Raw genomic sequence first — 16,927 nt, 5'->3', positions numbered from 1 at the left:
TAGGATGCTCTCTCATCCATTTACATGAAGATGATACAGTCTTATACTCAGCTGGCCCCTCCCCGGATTTTGTGTTAAATGCTCTACTACAAAGCTTTCTAAGTGTCCAACAAGCTTTCTCTGCCCTTAACCTTGTTCTGAATACCTCCAAAACAAAGGTAATGCGGTTTGGTAAGAAGAATGCCCCTCTCCCTACCGGTGTGATTACTACCTCTGAGGGTTTAGAGCTTGAGGTATTCAACTCATACAAGTACTTGGGAGTATGGCTAGATGGTACACTATCCTTCTCTCAGCACATATCAAAGCTGCAGGCTAACGTTAAATCTAGACTTGGTTTCCTCTGTCGTAATCACTCCTCTTTCACCCCAGCTGCCAAACTAACCCTGATTCAGATGACCATCCTTCCAATGCTAGATTACGGGCACGTAATTTATAGATAAGCAGGTTAGGGTGCTCTCGAGTGGCTAGATGTTCTTTACCATTCGGCCATCAGATTTGCCACCAATGCTCCTTATAGGACACATCACTGCACTCTACACTCCTCTGTAAACTGGTCATATCTGTATACCCATCACAAGACCCACTGGTTGATGCTTATTTAGAAAACCCTCTTAGGCCTCACTCCCCCTTATCTGAGACACATACTGCAGCCCTCAGCCTCCACATACAACACCCATTCTGTCAGTCACATTCTGTTAAAGTTCCCCAAAGCACACACATCCCTGGGTCGCTCCTCTTTTCAGTTTGCTGCAGCTAGCAACTGGATTGAGCTTCAAAAAACATTCAAACTGGACAGCTTTATCTCCATATCTTCATTCAAAGACTCAATCAAGAACACTCTTACTGACAGTTGTGGCTGCTTTGCGTGATTAATTTTTACCTCTACCTTCTTGCCTTCGTGGGGTTGTCTGTGTCCAATAATGTTTGTACCATGTTTTGTGCTGCTACCATGTTGTGCTGCTGCCATGTTGTGTCGCCATGTGGTATTGCTACCATGCTGTGTTTCTGTTATTTTATTTTTTATTTTTTATTTTTGGGGGTAGATCAGCTTTAATATTGCAGATAGATTGTAACTTCCATCAATGTAATTGCCTGCATCACTTCCAATCCCCCATATGTATTTTTTCCTCGCAAATATATATATACACACACTACCGTTCAAAAGTTTGGGGTCACTTAGAAATGTCCTTGTTTTCCATGAAAACATACATGAAATGAGTTTGAATAGGAAATATAGCAAAATGAATAGGAAATGTAGTCATTGACAAGGTTAGAAATAATGATATTTAATTGAAATAATAATTGTGTCCTTCAAACTTTGCTTTTGTCAAAGAATCCTCCATTTGCAGCAATTACAGCCTTGCAGACCTTTGGCATTCTAGTTGTCAATTTGTTGAGGTAATCTGAAGAGATTTCACCCCATGCTTCCTGAAGCACCTCCCACAAGTATGTCAACTTCTGAAGCTGAAATAAATCAGTGTACATATACAGTATCTACATTTTTGTAAATATTAGAGTATATCTTTTCACTGAAGAAATGACACTTTGCTACAATGTAAAGTAGTGAGTGTACAGCTTGTATAACAGTGTACATTTGCTGTCCCCTCAAAATAACACAGCACACAGCCATTAATGTCTAAACCGCTGGCAACAAAAGTGAGTACACCCCTAAGTGAAAATGTCCAAATTGGGCCCAAAGTGTCAATATTTTGTGTGGCCACCATCATTTTCCAGCACTGCCTTAACCCTCTTGGGCATGGAGTTCGCCAGAGCTTCACAGGTTGCCACTGGAGTCCTCTTCCACTCCTCCATGACGACATCACGGAGCTGGTGGATGTTAGAGACCTTGCACTCTTCCACCTTCCGTTTGAGGATGCCCCACAGATGCTCAATAGGGTTTAGGTCTGGAGACATGCTTGGCCAGTCCATCATCTTTACCCTCAGCTTCTTTAGCAAGGCAGTGGTAGTCTTGGAGGTGTGTTTGGGGTCGTTATCATGTTGGAATATTGCCCTGCGGACCAGTCTCCGAAGGGAAGGGATCATGCCCTGCTTCAGTATGTCACAGTACATGTTAGCATTCATGGTTCCCTCAATGAACTGTAACTCCCCAGTGCCGGCAGCACTCATGCAGCCCCAGACCATGACACTCCCACCACCATGCTTGTACTCCTCACCTAGTTGCCGCCACACACGCTTGACACCATCTGAACCAAATAAGTTTATCTTGGTCTCATCAGACCACAGGACATGGTTCCAGTAATCCATGTCCTTAGTCTGCTTGTCTTCAGCAAACTGTTTGCGGGCTTTCTTGTGCATCATCTTTAGAAGAGGCTTCCTTCTGGGACGACAGCCATGCAGACCAATTTGATGCAGTGTGCGGCGTATGGTCTGAGCACTGACAGGCTGACCCCCCACCCCTTCAACCTCTGCAGCAATGCTGGCAGCACTCATATGTCTATTTCCCAAAGACATCCTCTGGATATGACGCTGAGCACGTGCACTCAACTTCTTTGGTCGACCATGGTGAGGCCTGTTCTGAGTGGAACCTGTCCTGTTAAAGCTGTAATGCATCCTGATGTCTTTGCTTGCTGGGTCAGTAGGGCACCTCAGAGACAACTACAGGTCTTGACAGGTGGTCATGTAGTCAGCAACCATCTTCTGGTAGACAGACTGCTCACTTTGAACAAGCAGGAGATGCTGCACTTGTTTTTTCAGATTGGCAGATCTGAAGACCTGATAGTTGTTCCTCTTGCACTGCCAGCACAGGTCTGTCCTGGGCTTAGTGCTTGAGACGTGGGGTAGCAATTGTCACCACAGAGTCTTGAAGGAAGACAGCCCGACTGCACGTACCTCTGGAAAATACACAAATAATGTAAGATCAATAAAAATAGTGCCAATCATGTTGCCGGTAAATGCAATAATAAAAAAGGGTTTGTTTATGCTTTACATACTTTACAAGTGTTGTCATTGATTCCTTGTAGAGACGCCACACCGCTATTTTTGTCACATGAGATGGCAGCAGCTTTCCACCAAAGTGTTTGTGTCCTGGGTGGCGTCCTGGTAATACTATTGCATTATCCTCTGCATAGTTGTTGATGAAGTTCATAACTCGCTGCAAGTCGTCATGCTTCAGGTGTAACCTGCGCTTGCTTGGGCCATCTATTTTTGAATTAGACCATTCTTCTTGTATGACTTGTGGAGGAGAGTCAGGCGTGTTCTATTGATGCTGAAAAACAAATTCCAGTTACAAATATTTTAGCAATAAAAGATGAGGCTTACCCAGACACAATTCTCTAAATTGACATCTAGCTAAGTGGATGGGTCTCTATTGTCTAGACCTGTTCACATGTTCATGAAATACAATAGATGGGCGTAATCACCCCCAGACACACCTGGCTAACTTGATGGGTCATGTAATCATTGGGCAAAGTGGAGTCTTTTGTTTAGATATGTAAATTAGCTAGATAGCTAGCTAGCAAAACAATGAACCATTATCCCAATCTATACAGTACTAGGAATACAAACCAATTGCCATAGCTAGCCACGACGCATGAAATGCTGTAGTATGAATCTGCAGGTAGCTAAAGCTAACCAACTAGGTTCCATTTTAGCTATCTAGCTAACATTAGGCTATAACTAGCAATGCAAATGATTTTTTTAGATATATATAATATTACTAAGCAGATCATGTAATCATCTGGCGAAGTGGAGTCTTTTGTTTAGACATGTAAATTAGCTAGCTAGCTAGTTAAACAATGAAAAATTATCCCAACCAATACAGTACTAGCAATACAAACCGATTGTCATAGCTAGCCACCATGCATGAAATGCTGTAGTATGCTGAAATAATAGATCCCAGAAATGACTATATGCACAAAACGCTTATTTCTCTCAAATGTTTTGCACAAATATGTTTACATCGCTGTTAGTGAGCATTTCACCTTTGCCAAGATGATCCATCCACCTGACAGGTGTGGCATATCAAGAAGCTGATTAAAGAGCATGATCATTACATAGGTGCACCTTGTGCTGTAGACAAGAAAAGGCCACTAAAATGTGCAGTTTTGTCACACAACACAATGCTACAGATGTCTCAAGTTTTAAGGGAGAGTGCAATTGGCATGTTGACTGCAGGAATGTCCACCAGAGCTGTTGCCAGAGAATTTAATGTTCATTTCTCTACCATAAGCCACCTCACCAGGGTCTTGATCTGACTGTAGTTCGGCATCGTAACCGACTTCAGTGGACAAATGCTCACCTTCGATGGCCACTGGCACGCTGGAGAAGTGTGCTTTTCACAGATTAATCCCGGTTTACACTGTACCGGGCAGATGGCAGACAGCGTGTATGAGGTTGTGTGGGTGAGCGGTTTGCTGATGTCAACGTTGTGAACACCCCATGGTGGTGGTGGGGTTATGGTATGAGCAGGCATAAGCTACGGACAACGAACACGATTGCATTTTATTGATGGCAATTTCAATGCACATAGTTACCGTGACGAGATCCTGAGGGCCATTGTCGTGCCATTCATCCGCCGCCCTCACCTCATGTTTCAGCATGATAATGCACAGCCCCATGTCGCGAGGATCTGTACACAATTCCTGGAAGCTGAAAATGTCCCAGTTCTTCCATTGCCTGCAAACTCACCATAAATGTCATCCATTGAGCATGTTTGGGATGCTCTGGATCGACGTGTACGACAGTGTGTTCCAGTACCTGCCAATATCCAGCAACTTCGCACAGCCATTGAAGAGGAGTGGGACAACATTCTACAGGCCACAATCAACAGCCTGATCAACAGCCTGATGCAAGAGGCAAATGGTGTTCACACCAGATACTGACTGGTTTTCTGATCCACGCCTCTATCTTTTTTTAAAGGTATCTGTGACCAACAGATGCATTTCTGTATTTCCAGTCATGTGAAATCCATAGATTAGGGCCTAATTATTTTATTCAATTAACTGATTTCTTTATTTGAACTGTAACTCAGTAAAATTGTTGAAATTGTTGCATATGGCGTTTATATTTTGTTCAATACTATCAGTTGAACATCATCATTGTCATCAACCCCGTATCCATCTTCCTTTCCTCCCTTCTCCCGCATTTTGAGAAAGGGGAAAGCAGAGATGACATGAGGAATCACCCAATTACAATTGAGGGTCACCCAGGGTTCGCAATCGGCATTCCTGATGCTGCTTTGAGATGGAACAATGTAGTAGTGTCACCTGTCATGTGTACTGTAGCTAACTGCCTTTATGGAAATTCGAAGTAAGCTTTATTTAAAAAAGGCTTTTCAATGGCTGTATTGTTAAGTGGGTTATTTTGTAAAAAAAAACATATACATATTATTAGTGTAATCATGTATTATTATTATTATGAAAGAATATGAAATGATGTCAACACCAGGTTATGAAGGTTTTTCATTCCACATTCACAAATGTTTCCAAATTACCATGACTCTCTGTTGCTATGTATGGAGCAGTGGCGGCTCCTGAAAAAATTCTCAGGAGGGGCAATTTTTCTGATGATTTAGGTGACCTACACACATTTAAAAAAAAAGATATGTCCAGCAACAACATGAAGACAGGGGCAGCATATAAGTCAATACCAGAAGCATTTATTGACTGATCTCAAAAGTGTTGGCTTACCAGGGTTGGTGGAGCCCTCAGTTTCATCTTTGCCTCGCAAAGCTAACTCAAACACTCCGCAAAACTTCACACACTGGATTAGCCGGCTGAGGATGTGGCGGTTCTTGCTAATGTCGTAGTAAATATATTTGTTATAGTGAATATGGAATATGATATGTTGAGTAAAATGTTGTGCTAAGATCTATTTAGGTCAGGAGCTGGTTATAAGTTCTGTTCCTATCCAATAACAATGGACAAAAGGGTCCTATCTTGTCAGCCTTGTCAGCAGGTGGCCAAGGACAACACTCACGCCATAGGCCTCTCAGTTCTTCCAACTCACGAGTTCTTGCTCTGAGGACACACACACACACAAACACACACACACACACACATCATCACTGTTAAACACACACACACACACACACATCATCACTGTTAAACACACACACACACACACACAAAAATCCCCTCTCTTAGGCTGAACATTTGAAGACAGAGAACCCGACTCAGAGCCAATGCAACAGTGACAGTAGCCTGGAGGTGACCTCGCCCAACTCATCAGGACCAATCAGAAGATCAGAACTACTAGATTGAACCTACTTCATTTATTGCATAAAATGTCTGCACACAATGTTTCGGGGCTCTCTTCAGATAATAATAATAATAATAATAATATGCCATTTAGCAGACGCTTTTATCCAAAGCGACTTACAGTCATGCGTGCATACATTTTTGTGTATGGGTGGTCCCGGGGATCGAACCCACTACCTTGGCGTTACAAGCACCATGCTCTACCAGCTGAGCTACAGAAAGTGGATACTCATGGATGCGCATTGCAATTGTAAAATGTCAACACAATTGGAGACACCACGTCATTTTTGGAGACATGTTATTGACAGTAAACTATTGTAGATGCGACTGCTAACTAAATAAAACATTTTAGCTGGCTAGCTAATCATCTTAGCTAAATGTGGGGCAAACAATTCAGTTATTTACCGTTAATTTGAGGGATTGGGGTGAAAGAAATCGAGTTACATAGTGATACTTTACGATATACTGTATTGACAATATCGCAATATTTTAGCGCTAGTTGGCTGTACCTGCACCAAAACACCATTATTGTTCCTTCATAGCTTGTTCTCAATCTTTTCACATTGGGAGCCAATTAGTTTTCAGCACTTTTATTTCCATGACTGATCAAAACTCGTTCTCATGGCTTTCTGATCCCTCTGCAACAGACATATGGTGCGCAATAAAATCACAGTATCGAATCGCAATACGTATAGAATCATGAGACTCGCAATGCTGATGCATATATCTTATCGTGAGGTTCCTGGCAATTCCCAGGCCAAGTTCATTTGCCACAACAAATCTCTTCGCTAGCAAACGCGATGTCTTCTCCAAAACGACAATGTGTCTCCAGCAATGTTTACTTTTTTGACGTTCTATGGCATCTCCACTTTCCAAGCATATATGACCACATGTAATATTTTGGTAAGTGATGCAAATAGTGAACTATGTAGGGCCAGGATGTAAAATATATGTAGCTGCAGCAATTTCTCTTATCTGATATGGTAAGTAATGGGGCTTAATTTATAGCTCCCTAAGAGTTTGACGAACGGGTCCGTGAACGCGATTCCAGATATATTTACCTCTGAATAAACTGCCTTTATTACACCATATCCACATCCAGTAAACTTGTGATTATCAACACTAACCTCATCGTTGTGGCGGCGGACAGCTAGCCTGTATCCCTCGTCATCCAGTTGAGTGAGTGGCAATGTCTTTTTTCGTTCGTACCAATTTTTGGAAAATCCTCGGGTGTAGGACTTTCCGCCTTTAGTAGAAACCTGTTGAATTATTAAATTTGGTCTGGGAGGTCCTAATTGTTTCGTTGCCAATTTATCTTAATTTGTTCGCCGACAAAAAGGAACTTCTTTCAAAGACACAATCGAGTTGGACTGAAGCCTAGCCATTTTGATAGTAGTAGTGAATTGATTGAGGCTGCTACCTGGTCTTTTCTTAGTTACGTTCATTCGTGGTTACGTTATGTATGACGAAAGCGCGTAAGTGCAAGCCCACAGACACCCATAGAGAATGTATTGAAAGCTTTGAAATGTGAAAAAAATAGATTTTACATGACAGGCTATGAGAGACTTCTGGGCGATTTTCAACCTGACTGAAATCGCCCAAAAAACGGGCGGGGCCATTTGAAGCACGACTTTAGCCTGATTTGACATTTAGTGGCTGTCAGATCAGACGTGAACACTGATAACTGCTGTTGCCGTGATATAATTTTTTATAAATTTATTAAAATCATATATATATATATATATTTTTTTTTTTTTTATAATTCATTAGAAAAAAAATCCCTTCCTTTTCCCGTTTGGCAGTGCGTCGCCCATATCGCCCTATTGAACAAGCCGTCCCTGGTATGGAGGCATATAGCTGTCGATGTAATTTGCATGTCATTGTCTTCACGCAGTCAGAAGCGCTGTTCACAAGTGTCACCGCAGTGAACAAGTCCATATCTTTGGCCTGTAGTAGTCTGTTAGGCGGCTCGAAAAGTGACAACAGTTTCATAACAAGGTGCGCAATGAAAAGAAAACTGCTCTGCGTAATGGCACTAAGCAGCACGGTAGCCTCGACGCGCACCTCCGCTCCAAGGCCTCGTGTGTTTTCCACCTCGGTCAGTAATGTGGATATGTCGTGAAAACTCTTCACCACAACTTTGACCGTTGTCAAGTGGCCAGTCCATCTCTGGTTCAAGAGACGTTTCAGGGTATCGCCTTTGTACAGAATAGCCACGGTTGGCTTCCTGATGAAGTTGTACAGCATGTTGCATACTCCAAAAAAATAATCGACAGCTGCTTCACTGGACATGGCATGAATCACAACCAGATGAAGTTGGTGATTAAAGCAGTGAATATATGGTATGTTATGATCCAGCTTGTTTTGGAGCAATTTCTGCACACCACCATGCCTGCCAGACATGAGTGATGCGCCATCATAAACTTGACTCAGGATTTTGTCCGTGCTGAGTCCGGCGCTGGTGAGCTCATCAATGATGACACCTGTCAGAGCCTCTGCATCACTTTTCTCAGATGTGGCCATTACCAAGAGGCGCTCACACAGACCATAGTGTTTGTCAACAAAACGCACAACTACAGATATGTTTTCTTGGCTTAAAGGATCCCGTGTGACATCCACTTTAATACCAGCTATCGCCGACTTGTCTCACTATCTCCTCTGTCACGAGATTGCTCATCATTTCGAGAATCTCGTTTTGTATCTGTGGGCTGGTATAGCGTGCATTCTGTGGGATTGTTTTTGTAATCCGTGTCAGTTCAGGATCTTTGCGCATGGTGTACTCAAAGAGAGACAAAAACAGCCCCATTGAGCTATTATCATCTAGCACACTGGCAAAACCAGCATTATCTCCACGTAACGGCAATTGATTCACCACTAAAAACTCCAGCATATCAATTACAGCTGACATGTAGTATCTGTTGCGAGCCAGTTGCTCTAAATTTAAGAGTGGTGTCGTATATGATGAATGGTGGCAATTATCGCTGTCAACAAAAGAGTCCATCCATGCTGCATCGTGTCAGAAGTTTTTATTCATACCACGAGGTTACAGCATAGATTACAGACACGCGTTGTCCGGAGAACGGCTCCTCAAGATTGCTATGGCCGTTCTAACGTCTCATCGTTTAACCCCTATTTATAAACACTGATGCCCCCTCTTCTGGCCAATCACCAGTCTCCCCTGTCTACAACCCACCTCCTGTCTGTGATATGTGGTATTACACCTAAAACATTCCCTCTTGATACTACCATAAACAACATTCTATTTCTTCATGAAAAACATTTAACAAAGGCATAATCTTCAGATACGATATTCCCCCCTTTCGAGACGAAATAAACGTCTCGAAAACAAACAGAATAAGATTATGACGATCAACCATTTATCTCATTGAGTATCTTTAACATTAAACCAAACACATTCTCCTCTAGAGTGTAAATACCTTCCTATGAAATACCTGTTTATGAAGTGTGAATACATTACTATGACATATGAAGAAATCTCTATGGAGTGTAAGAGCGAAAAACTGTCCAGCAGCCATCCATCCATATCAATCAAGACAGTAAAATTCTCTCACGGTCCCTCTGCCCCAGGCAACCACCGTCGGTACTCCAGATAACCTCATTAACCATGTAAATACATTTGAAACTATGATGCCATTAAATACACATGTTTCCCCTGCAAACAAAATCCTATCCAGAAACATCCACTCTCAGGCTGGTCAACCCATAGGACCTGAAAGGGAATCTCTCCCTGCTTAAACCTTCTGTCCCTAAACCCCATCGAAATAAACAAAAGCATCTAAGATCCTCATCTGCATTCAATAACATCAAACATCATTCTACCAAAATTAATACCTAAGAATATGACACAATTATGTATTACACATGTCTATATTTCATTGCCAACACTGGAATGTAGTCCACTACACTTCATCTCCCTGTAGTGTCCTCTTCCAATGGACTTGTTGATGATGGAATCAGCCACACCCTCCTTGTGTCATCTCCTCCAGTCATATTGTCCCTTCATATTGTCTTTGTTTGAGTATTCCAATCTCCACATGTTCTCCCAAATGCTTCTGGAATGACAAGAAAATAAACGACCAAACAGTATCTTTTGCAAAACAACATTTTCAAATTAAACCTCAACATCAATTTAAGAATATAAAAATGACCTATAAATGATGTATGAATCACATTAACCTATCCCCCCCTTGATTCATAAATCATACTAAAATCATACTAAAAAAATGTTTTCCTTGAAACAATAAAAATAAAATGATCAAATAATCAAAAAGGATATTTATCCATTCAGTAGTCCATCTAGACCCCCTCGTCCGTCTTCGTCCAGATCCGGAACAGTCAACACCGGCATCATTCTCCAACCTATTTCAATCTCATAGCTTCCTCAAAAGTCAGTACAAACATCACACAGTGTTATCAAAGCTTAAACTAGAATCTGACCCATCACTGCCCCTACTGGCCTAATTGATCTTGCAACCAAATCCTTTCAAATGCATCCCTTATAATGCATCTATAACCCCAGTGATCTTATCTGAACTATCTGGACTCAAAGTATAACTAATATTTATCAATATTATCTTCCCAAATGTTACACCATACCATGAATGAAGTCCCCCCTTCTCCCTTAGACTTACCCTTCAATGATAGGCTTGAAGACTATGACATGTCGCCATGTCACCCTTTTAACCCTAGATTTAGCTGTGTCCAATGCTATCCCTCTTATAATGGTAAAACCTCATATGGAAGCTTCAACGTTGACATGTAACCAAATCCTGTCCATCCCTAATACAAGTATATATATGCTTTATCACCCCCAAACCCCTAAATATCTCTAAAATTCCCCATAGTCACATTGTCAGTCAAAAGCTAATCGTTTAATCATCAACGTCCTGCTCGTCTTACTACCTGGTCCATAAAAATTACATTATATTTGTCATCTCTAACCTTATGTTCATGCTTACCCAAAGTTATCATATAACATCCCAATATGATATTCCTATAAACATACCCTTTACCTCATATGTTTTATTAGAACAACAACAACTTTTATCCCTACTGTTTCACCTGCATACTTCAGGATTCCGTTGTTACCTGATTTTCCTTTCCCATTTAACAATTCCCATAGGGTAATCTCTTTACCCAAGAACACTTAAACCCTACTGTTCTGACAACTACATTATTTTATCGGTCAATGACTGTTGCCGATACCACAGTTATGACAAAGCATAACCCTGACCCAGACCCGCTAGAGGCTGCGCAACCGTCCAACACGTCTTGGGCTGGCATCCCCAACAGACATCAACCCTCAAGATTCCTCACTGATTCTTACAGAATGAGTTAATCTATCTCTAATTTTCACAACAGAGGAACGAGCAGCACTGATCAGATGCCCCCCCCCCCCCCCTCCGTCATCAAAATCAAAAGACCCCATCCTGCAGCTTCCATGATGAATCTATATTCTCCATTTCAGATTAATCTATATTACTCTCTACTACTATCTGCTCTACTTTTTTAACCCTATTCGTAGTAACCTAAACCCCTGAGTCTCTCTTGCTGCCTCCTTTAATTTCAGAAAAGTTGTCATCCTTCCTACATTTGCTATTACCATCGTATCATTAATCCCTTCCCAAAGTTACCATTAACGTTGTTGATTTAGTTGATGAATTAAAACCCTTAATTCCCTCTAGTGGGAAACTACCAACATCCTATTCGATTATTCCCTGTTGGAGTGACTACTGTAATAAACTTATCCTTAACTCCCTCTGTGACTGTGGAAAGTTTTACAGACTTCAAATCTTCCATTATAAGCATCACCTTACAAATTACATAGCCCTTTAACCAATCATTCTTAACCGGAACAAATTTCTATGCTTTCACTAGATAAGTACACATATTCTCCCTGATCTTTATCTGTAACATTACGCAACATAAGTGAACAGTCCCTCCTAACCCTCTTCTAAACTATACCTCCTTTTACTCCTGGTCCTGATAACAATACTTATTCTCCATAATTATCTCTCCATATGAGAGAAACGTCCCCATCCTAAACCCTAATAAGTGTTTTCCCCCTAAAATTGGTGCTGTATTGGTTCCCTTATAATCAAATGCAATATATTTATGACTTTAATACCTATCAATGTTGAAAGAGTTAACTTGCTTCTCACTGTTGTTATAATAGACTGAAGTGTTAATGTCCTTATTTACTCCTAGTTTTCCCCCAGTTTTCCCCTAAGACTTTGAACTCTTTCCTTGTACTTCCATCCATCACCACTAGTGTCACTTTTTCCCCAAATCTCAGTCCTATCTCTAAATCCTTGACTTTCAAACTTTTGATTATAACAAAAGGTACCCACAATTACCTTGATCTTCCTATTCTAAAGTGTCATTCATTACTGTTCTCTCTCTCCCTTACTACTAACGTTAAAACTTAGCTTACTGTCTCAGAGTTCCTTCACCCCTAGTTCTCCTAACTTATTTTAATCTAATCTTTTCTCTCATAACATTTAAAACCTTTTCCCCTGATTTATTGACAAAATCTCCTACCACCAAATTTTTGGAATATGTGATTGGGAAAGTTCCCCACCTGCTTCTGACTCATTACACACAGACTTGGCAAACGACTAAACACCTTTTAGCCTAACCTCAAATCTCTTTGTGTCAGGATGTAACCCAGAATAACAGTCACTCTATTAAGTTTATTTTCCCAGACAGATTGTCTAACAGGTAATCTAATACATTATCATCCTTCCTAGGATATTATCTTTTAAGCAAATGATTCCCAAAAACCCTACTTCGTAAAATATTCTACCAGACAGTCAGTCGTCTAGTGTGCATCTTATTGTACGCTTCAATTCTCTTCCCAACACTACAATAACAGTATCTTCTAATATTAGTACTTTAAGAGTAAGTACTACCTCAAATCCCTATCCTAATTAGTTATCAATTAGTGAGATGTTTAACCTCTTTAGGCTGAACACAGATAAGTTTTCCCCTATTCACTATCACTTCTAATGGCCGGTGGTTTCAACTGTTAGCTATTTTCTCTTCTCCTCTAATCGATGCTCTCAGCTGATACCCCCCTTCCGGATATTGTTCAGTTGAAGCTGTAACAGTGATTGTTGATTTGGTTCACTCTGATTCTTCATCACACAAGCTTCTCTTCTCCACCAATTGTATGATTGACTTCTCAGAGTTTCTTCGTCCTGTTCTTTGTTGTTGACATATCAGGATTCTTCAAAAGCTTATATTTCAAGTTCTGTCCTCGAAATATCGTCTTCCATCATCTTCTTACTTTTCTTCAGCATCTTTGCCTCAATGTATTCTTCTTCTCCTCCAATTCTTGGGATTAAAAATGTTCTCCGCAGGTTTTCTCCTTGTCTCTTCTGTATCTTCAGCGTCTCGAGCTGTTCCTCTAGCTCCCTTACCTCTCCCAAAGTCGTCTCTTCCTCCAGGCCTGATACGCCTCGGTCTATATCTCCTATTTCTTCTTTGCCAGTCATTGTAGGATAAAATCCTCTTGAACATACAACACCTTTAATCTCCAAATCTTCATCACTTTCTTCATCAGAACTCGAATCTCTTGTCTCCTTCTTCGTTCAACTTTCATCAGAGATCAAGTCTCCAGTATCCTTCTTTCCTCTCTTGCCACTTCCTTCTGATCACAGAGTCACCTCCACCCATGGCCTCTCATCAATCACTCTCATCGTCATCATCCTCATCTCCTTAAGTTCCCAGACATCTCGGTTTTCTTCCGTCTTCTTGATTCATCTTCATCGTTGTTTCTGCTCGTATTCGTCTTCATCTCTGATGCCATAATCACCCTGCTGGATGATGTCTTTCTGCTGAATCCATATGTGAGAAAGGTGTACTAACATCTGCCATTAGTCTCTCCTAACACTACCTTAGTTAAATAATTACTATTTTAGTCAATTTTCCCCTATATCAACCCTTTTAAATTCCTTTATTGTGAACTATGTTATTCTAGCCTGTATAGCCTAAGTAGCCTTCCCCCCTGTAATTCTTAATATAACCTAAACAAATCCATTAACAATCCTGAATAATTAACCCCAATTCCTATTCCTATGTCACCAATATCAATTAGTGTTGGCTATCTTACCACAACCCATCAAATGCAAGTAAATTAAGTTAGTAAACTTCAGACTAAAATACCCATAAACAAAGCCTTCTAACCTTACAACCCTTCAATACTCCAATTCCCATAACCCCTTGCTCTATTAGCTCTAATTATCATAAATTTACAGAAGAATCCTCAATCCATCCTGGATTCCCAACACATCTGTAATTAAACCCCAGTGATACACAGCTTCCAAAATGCAATTTTTAATGAAATAGTATTTGCCAAGCCCATGTAAAATTGTCATAACATCACATATCTTGTTAGGATGATTTTGTGTACTAGCCTGATCCGATCCTCTCCTGCATCATGTGATGTCACGTCATGTGACGTCACGCCACGCACACGTCAGCCCCTCCTCTCTCTCTCGTCTCGCCGTTCCATGTTCCTCTCATATTTCAAAAAACATAGAAACACACAAGATTTCAGCAGTTTATGCAATTAACCAAGTTATCCACATTCAAGATTCGTCCGCTTTACATTCGCTCTAAGACTTTAACTCAGGACGAATAGATCGCCCAAAAACCTTGATTTTAATCCGTCATTTAATTATTTAATTCAATCTATTATAATCCGTTATCCTATATTTAATTTATAAATTCAATAGGCTACAAAACAAGTTTCATCTTTAACCAATCGCAGTTTAAACTTATAAGATTCGTGTTAAACTCTCCCTGTGCCTATTTGTTCCGTCGTCTGTGTTCCTCTGTCTCCCCCTGCAGTTTAACCAATGTGTTGTTTTGCAGAATCCCACACATGCGCAAATATCATTTTAACCTCATGCTTGAGTTGCAGCATCCCCTCGTGGTGTCGTTTAGTGCCGTAAAACAAAACGTTCCCTAATCTCGTGCCATAAACTCCCCTTTCTGTAGTGTAGTGTCGCAAAATTAAACGCATGCGCACAACCATTCAAAAACCCCTTTTCACCGTGGAAGAAAGATTCTCTCTTCTCTCTCCCCAAACAGAATAATACCAGTCCAGCTGTAATTCCCATTTCCCCCTTATAGTCAAACAACATTTAACAGCGCTCACAAAACATACAACCTGACTTACAGACAGTGACAAGTTTAAGAGACTTTAATCCATCGCAATGGAATCTCTAAGGATATCCGTTAGCATGTAGCACGCAACACAATTAGCCTGTAGCATTAGCCTTTAGCTTAGCCTAAGGTACACCGTGGCACAAAACACAATTAGCCGTTAGCCTTAAGCATTAACATCAGCCTTTAGCCACGATGTACCACGTGGCCTGAAACAACCCAGCCTTAGCTTCAGCCTCTAGCCAACTGCCGCCTACTAGCTATACAAATGAACACCCCGCACCGCGGCCCAATCATTGTCCATGATTATCAATAATATCTCCTTCTAACTTTGTGTTGCCGTAAGTTCTGGATAATCATAGAGAGGTTACCCCAAGCATTATAGTTCGTCAACCATACGATGAGTATATAACATACATATAATTCGTCCAGCTTAATAATTCCCAGAATTAACCATACACCACATAACGCGTTGCAAGGATTTTATGGCCCATTCCTATGAATCGCCTCGATTCGAGGGCTTTTCCAGATCCCCCGGTGCCCTAATTATGCAGACATCTTCCCAACATTATTCTCTACCAATCCATTTGTACAATCCATTGTTGTAAACAGCGTTTACACATCAACCAAATTTAAAATATTTTCGTTCAGACTCCCAGTTAACAGCCATAACGCCACCCGAAACACGGTCGTAAGGGTACACTCCTCCAGTGTACATAAGCAGTAACAAAACCAACCACTTAGCTGTGTCTAGTCGGGTCATGACTCCAGACCAAAATCAGCCCGAGTTAGCTTGTCGACTCCAAATGCAGCAAAGAAGGATTGCATCATCCCTCCTGGCAAGCTCGCCATTCTGTCGTATATGATGAATGGTGGCAATTATCGCTGTCAACAAAAGAGTCCATCCATGCTGCATCGTGTCAGAAGTTTTTATTCATACCACGAGGTTACAGCATAGATTACAGACACGCGTTGTCCGGAGAACGGCTCCTCAAGATTGCTATGGCCGTTCTAACGTCTCATCGTTTAACCCCTATTTATAAACACTGATGCCCCCTCTTCTGGCCAATCACCAGTCTCCCCTGTCTACAACCCACCTCCTGTCTGTGATATGTGGTATTACACCTAAAACATTCCCTCTTGATACTACCATAAACAACATTCTATTTCTTCATGAAAAACATTTAACAAAGGCATAATCTTCAGATACGATAGTGGAAATCTCTTTTCCTGTCTCTCTACGTTTTTCTGAATCTCTCCACATTGCTTCACAGGCTAACTGTTCTTTTGAAGCTGCATGCTTATTTAAGCCCTTGCCTGTTCCAATTGCATGCTTCCAATCATTACATCCCTTAATGGAGAAGTTCGCGTCCGATGATACAGATTTGAATTTCCTGCACGCATAACAAAATGCGGAGTCCTTTTCCACCGAGTACTCAAGCCAGTCCCTGTTCAAATACCAGCTAGAGCAGGGGTGTCAAACGTACGGCCCGCGGGCCGGATCAGGCCCGCAAACG

At 41.1% G+C, this 16,927-nt stretch overlaps 1 pseudogene across 1 annotated transcript in view; it reads left to right on the top strand.

The window, feature by feature from the left end:
- The first annotated feature begins 978 nt into the window (after nt 1-978).
- LOC311120069 (2-hydroxyacyl-CoA lyase 1-like) overlaps nt 979-16,927 on the top strand; it is a 75,755-nt pseudogene continuing 59,806 nt past the window's right edge. The window contains exon 1 of the transcript in view: nt 979-983. The product of the transcript in view is annotated as a 2-hydroxyacyl-CoA lyase 1-like (transcript). The remainder of the gene's footprint in view (nt 984-16,927) is intronic.

Source organism: Coregonus lavaretus (assembly GCF_964263955.1).
Source record: "Coregonus lavaretus genome assembly, contig: HAP1_SCAFFOLD_776, whole genome shotgun sequence".
Lineage (NCBI taxonomy): Eukaryota > Metazoa > Chordata > Actinopteri > Salmoniformes > Salmonidae > Coregonus > Coregonus lavaretus.
Note: the sequence above shows the minus strand (reverse complement) of the source record. Positions and strands in the feature narration are given on the sequence as shown.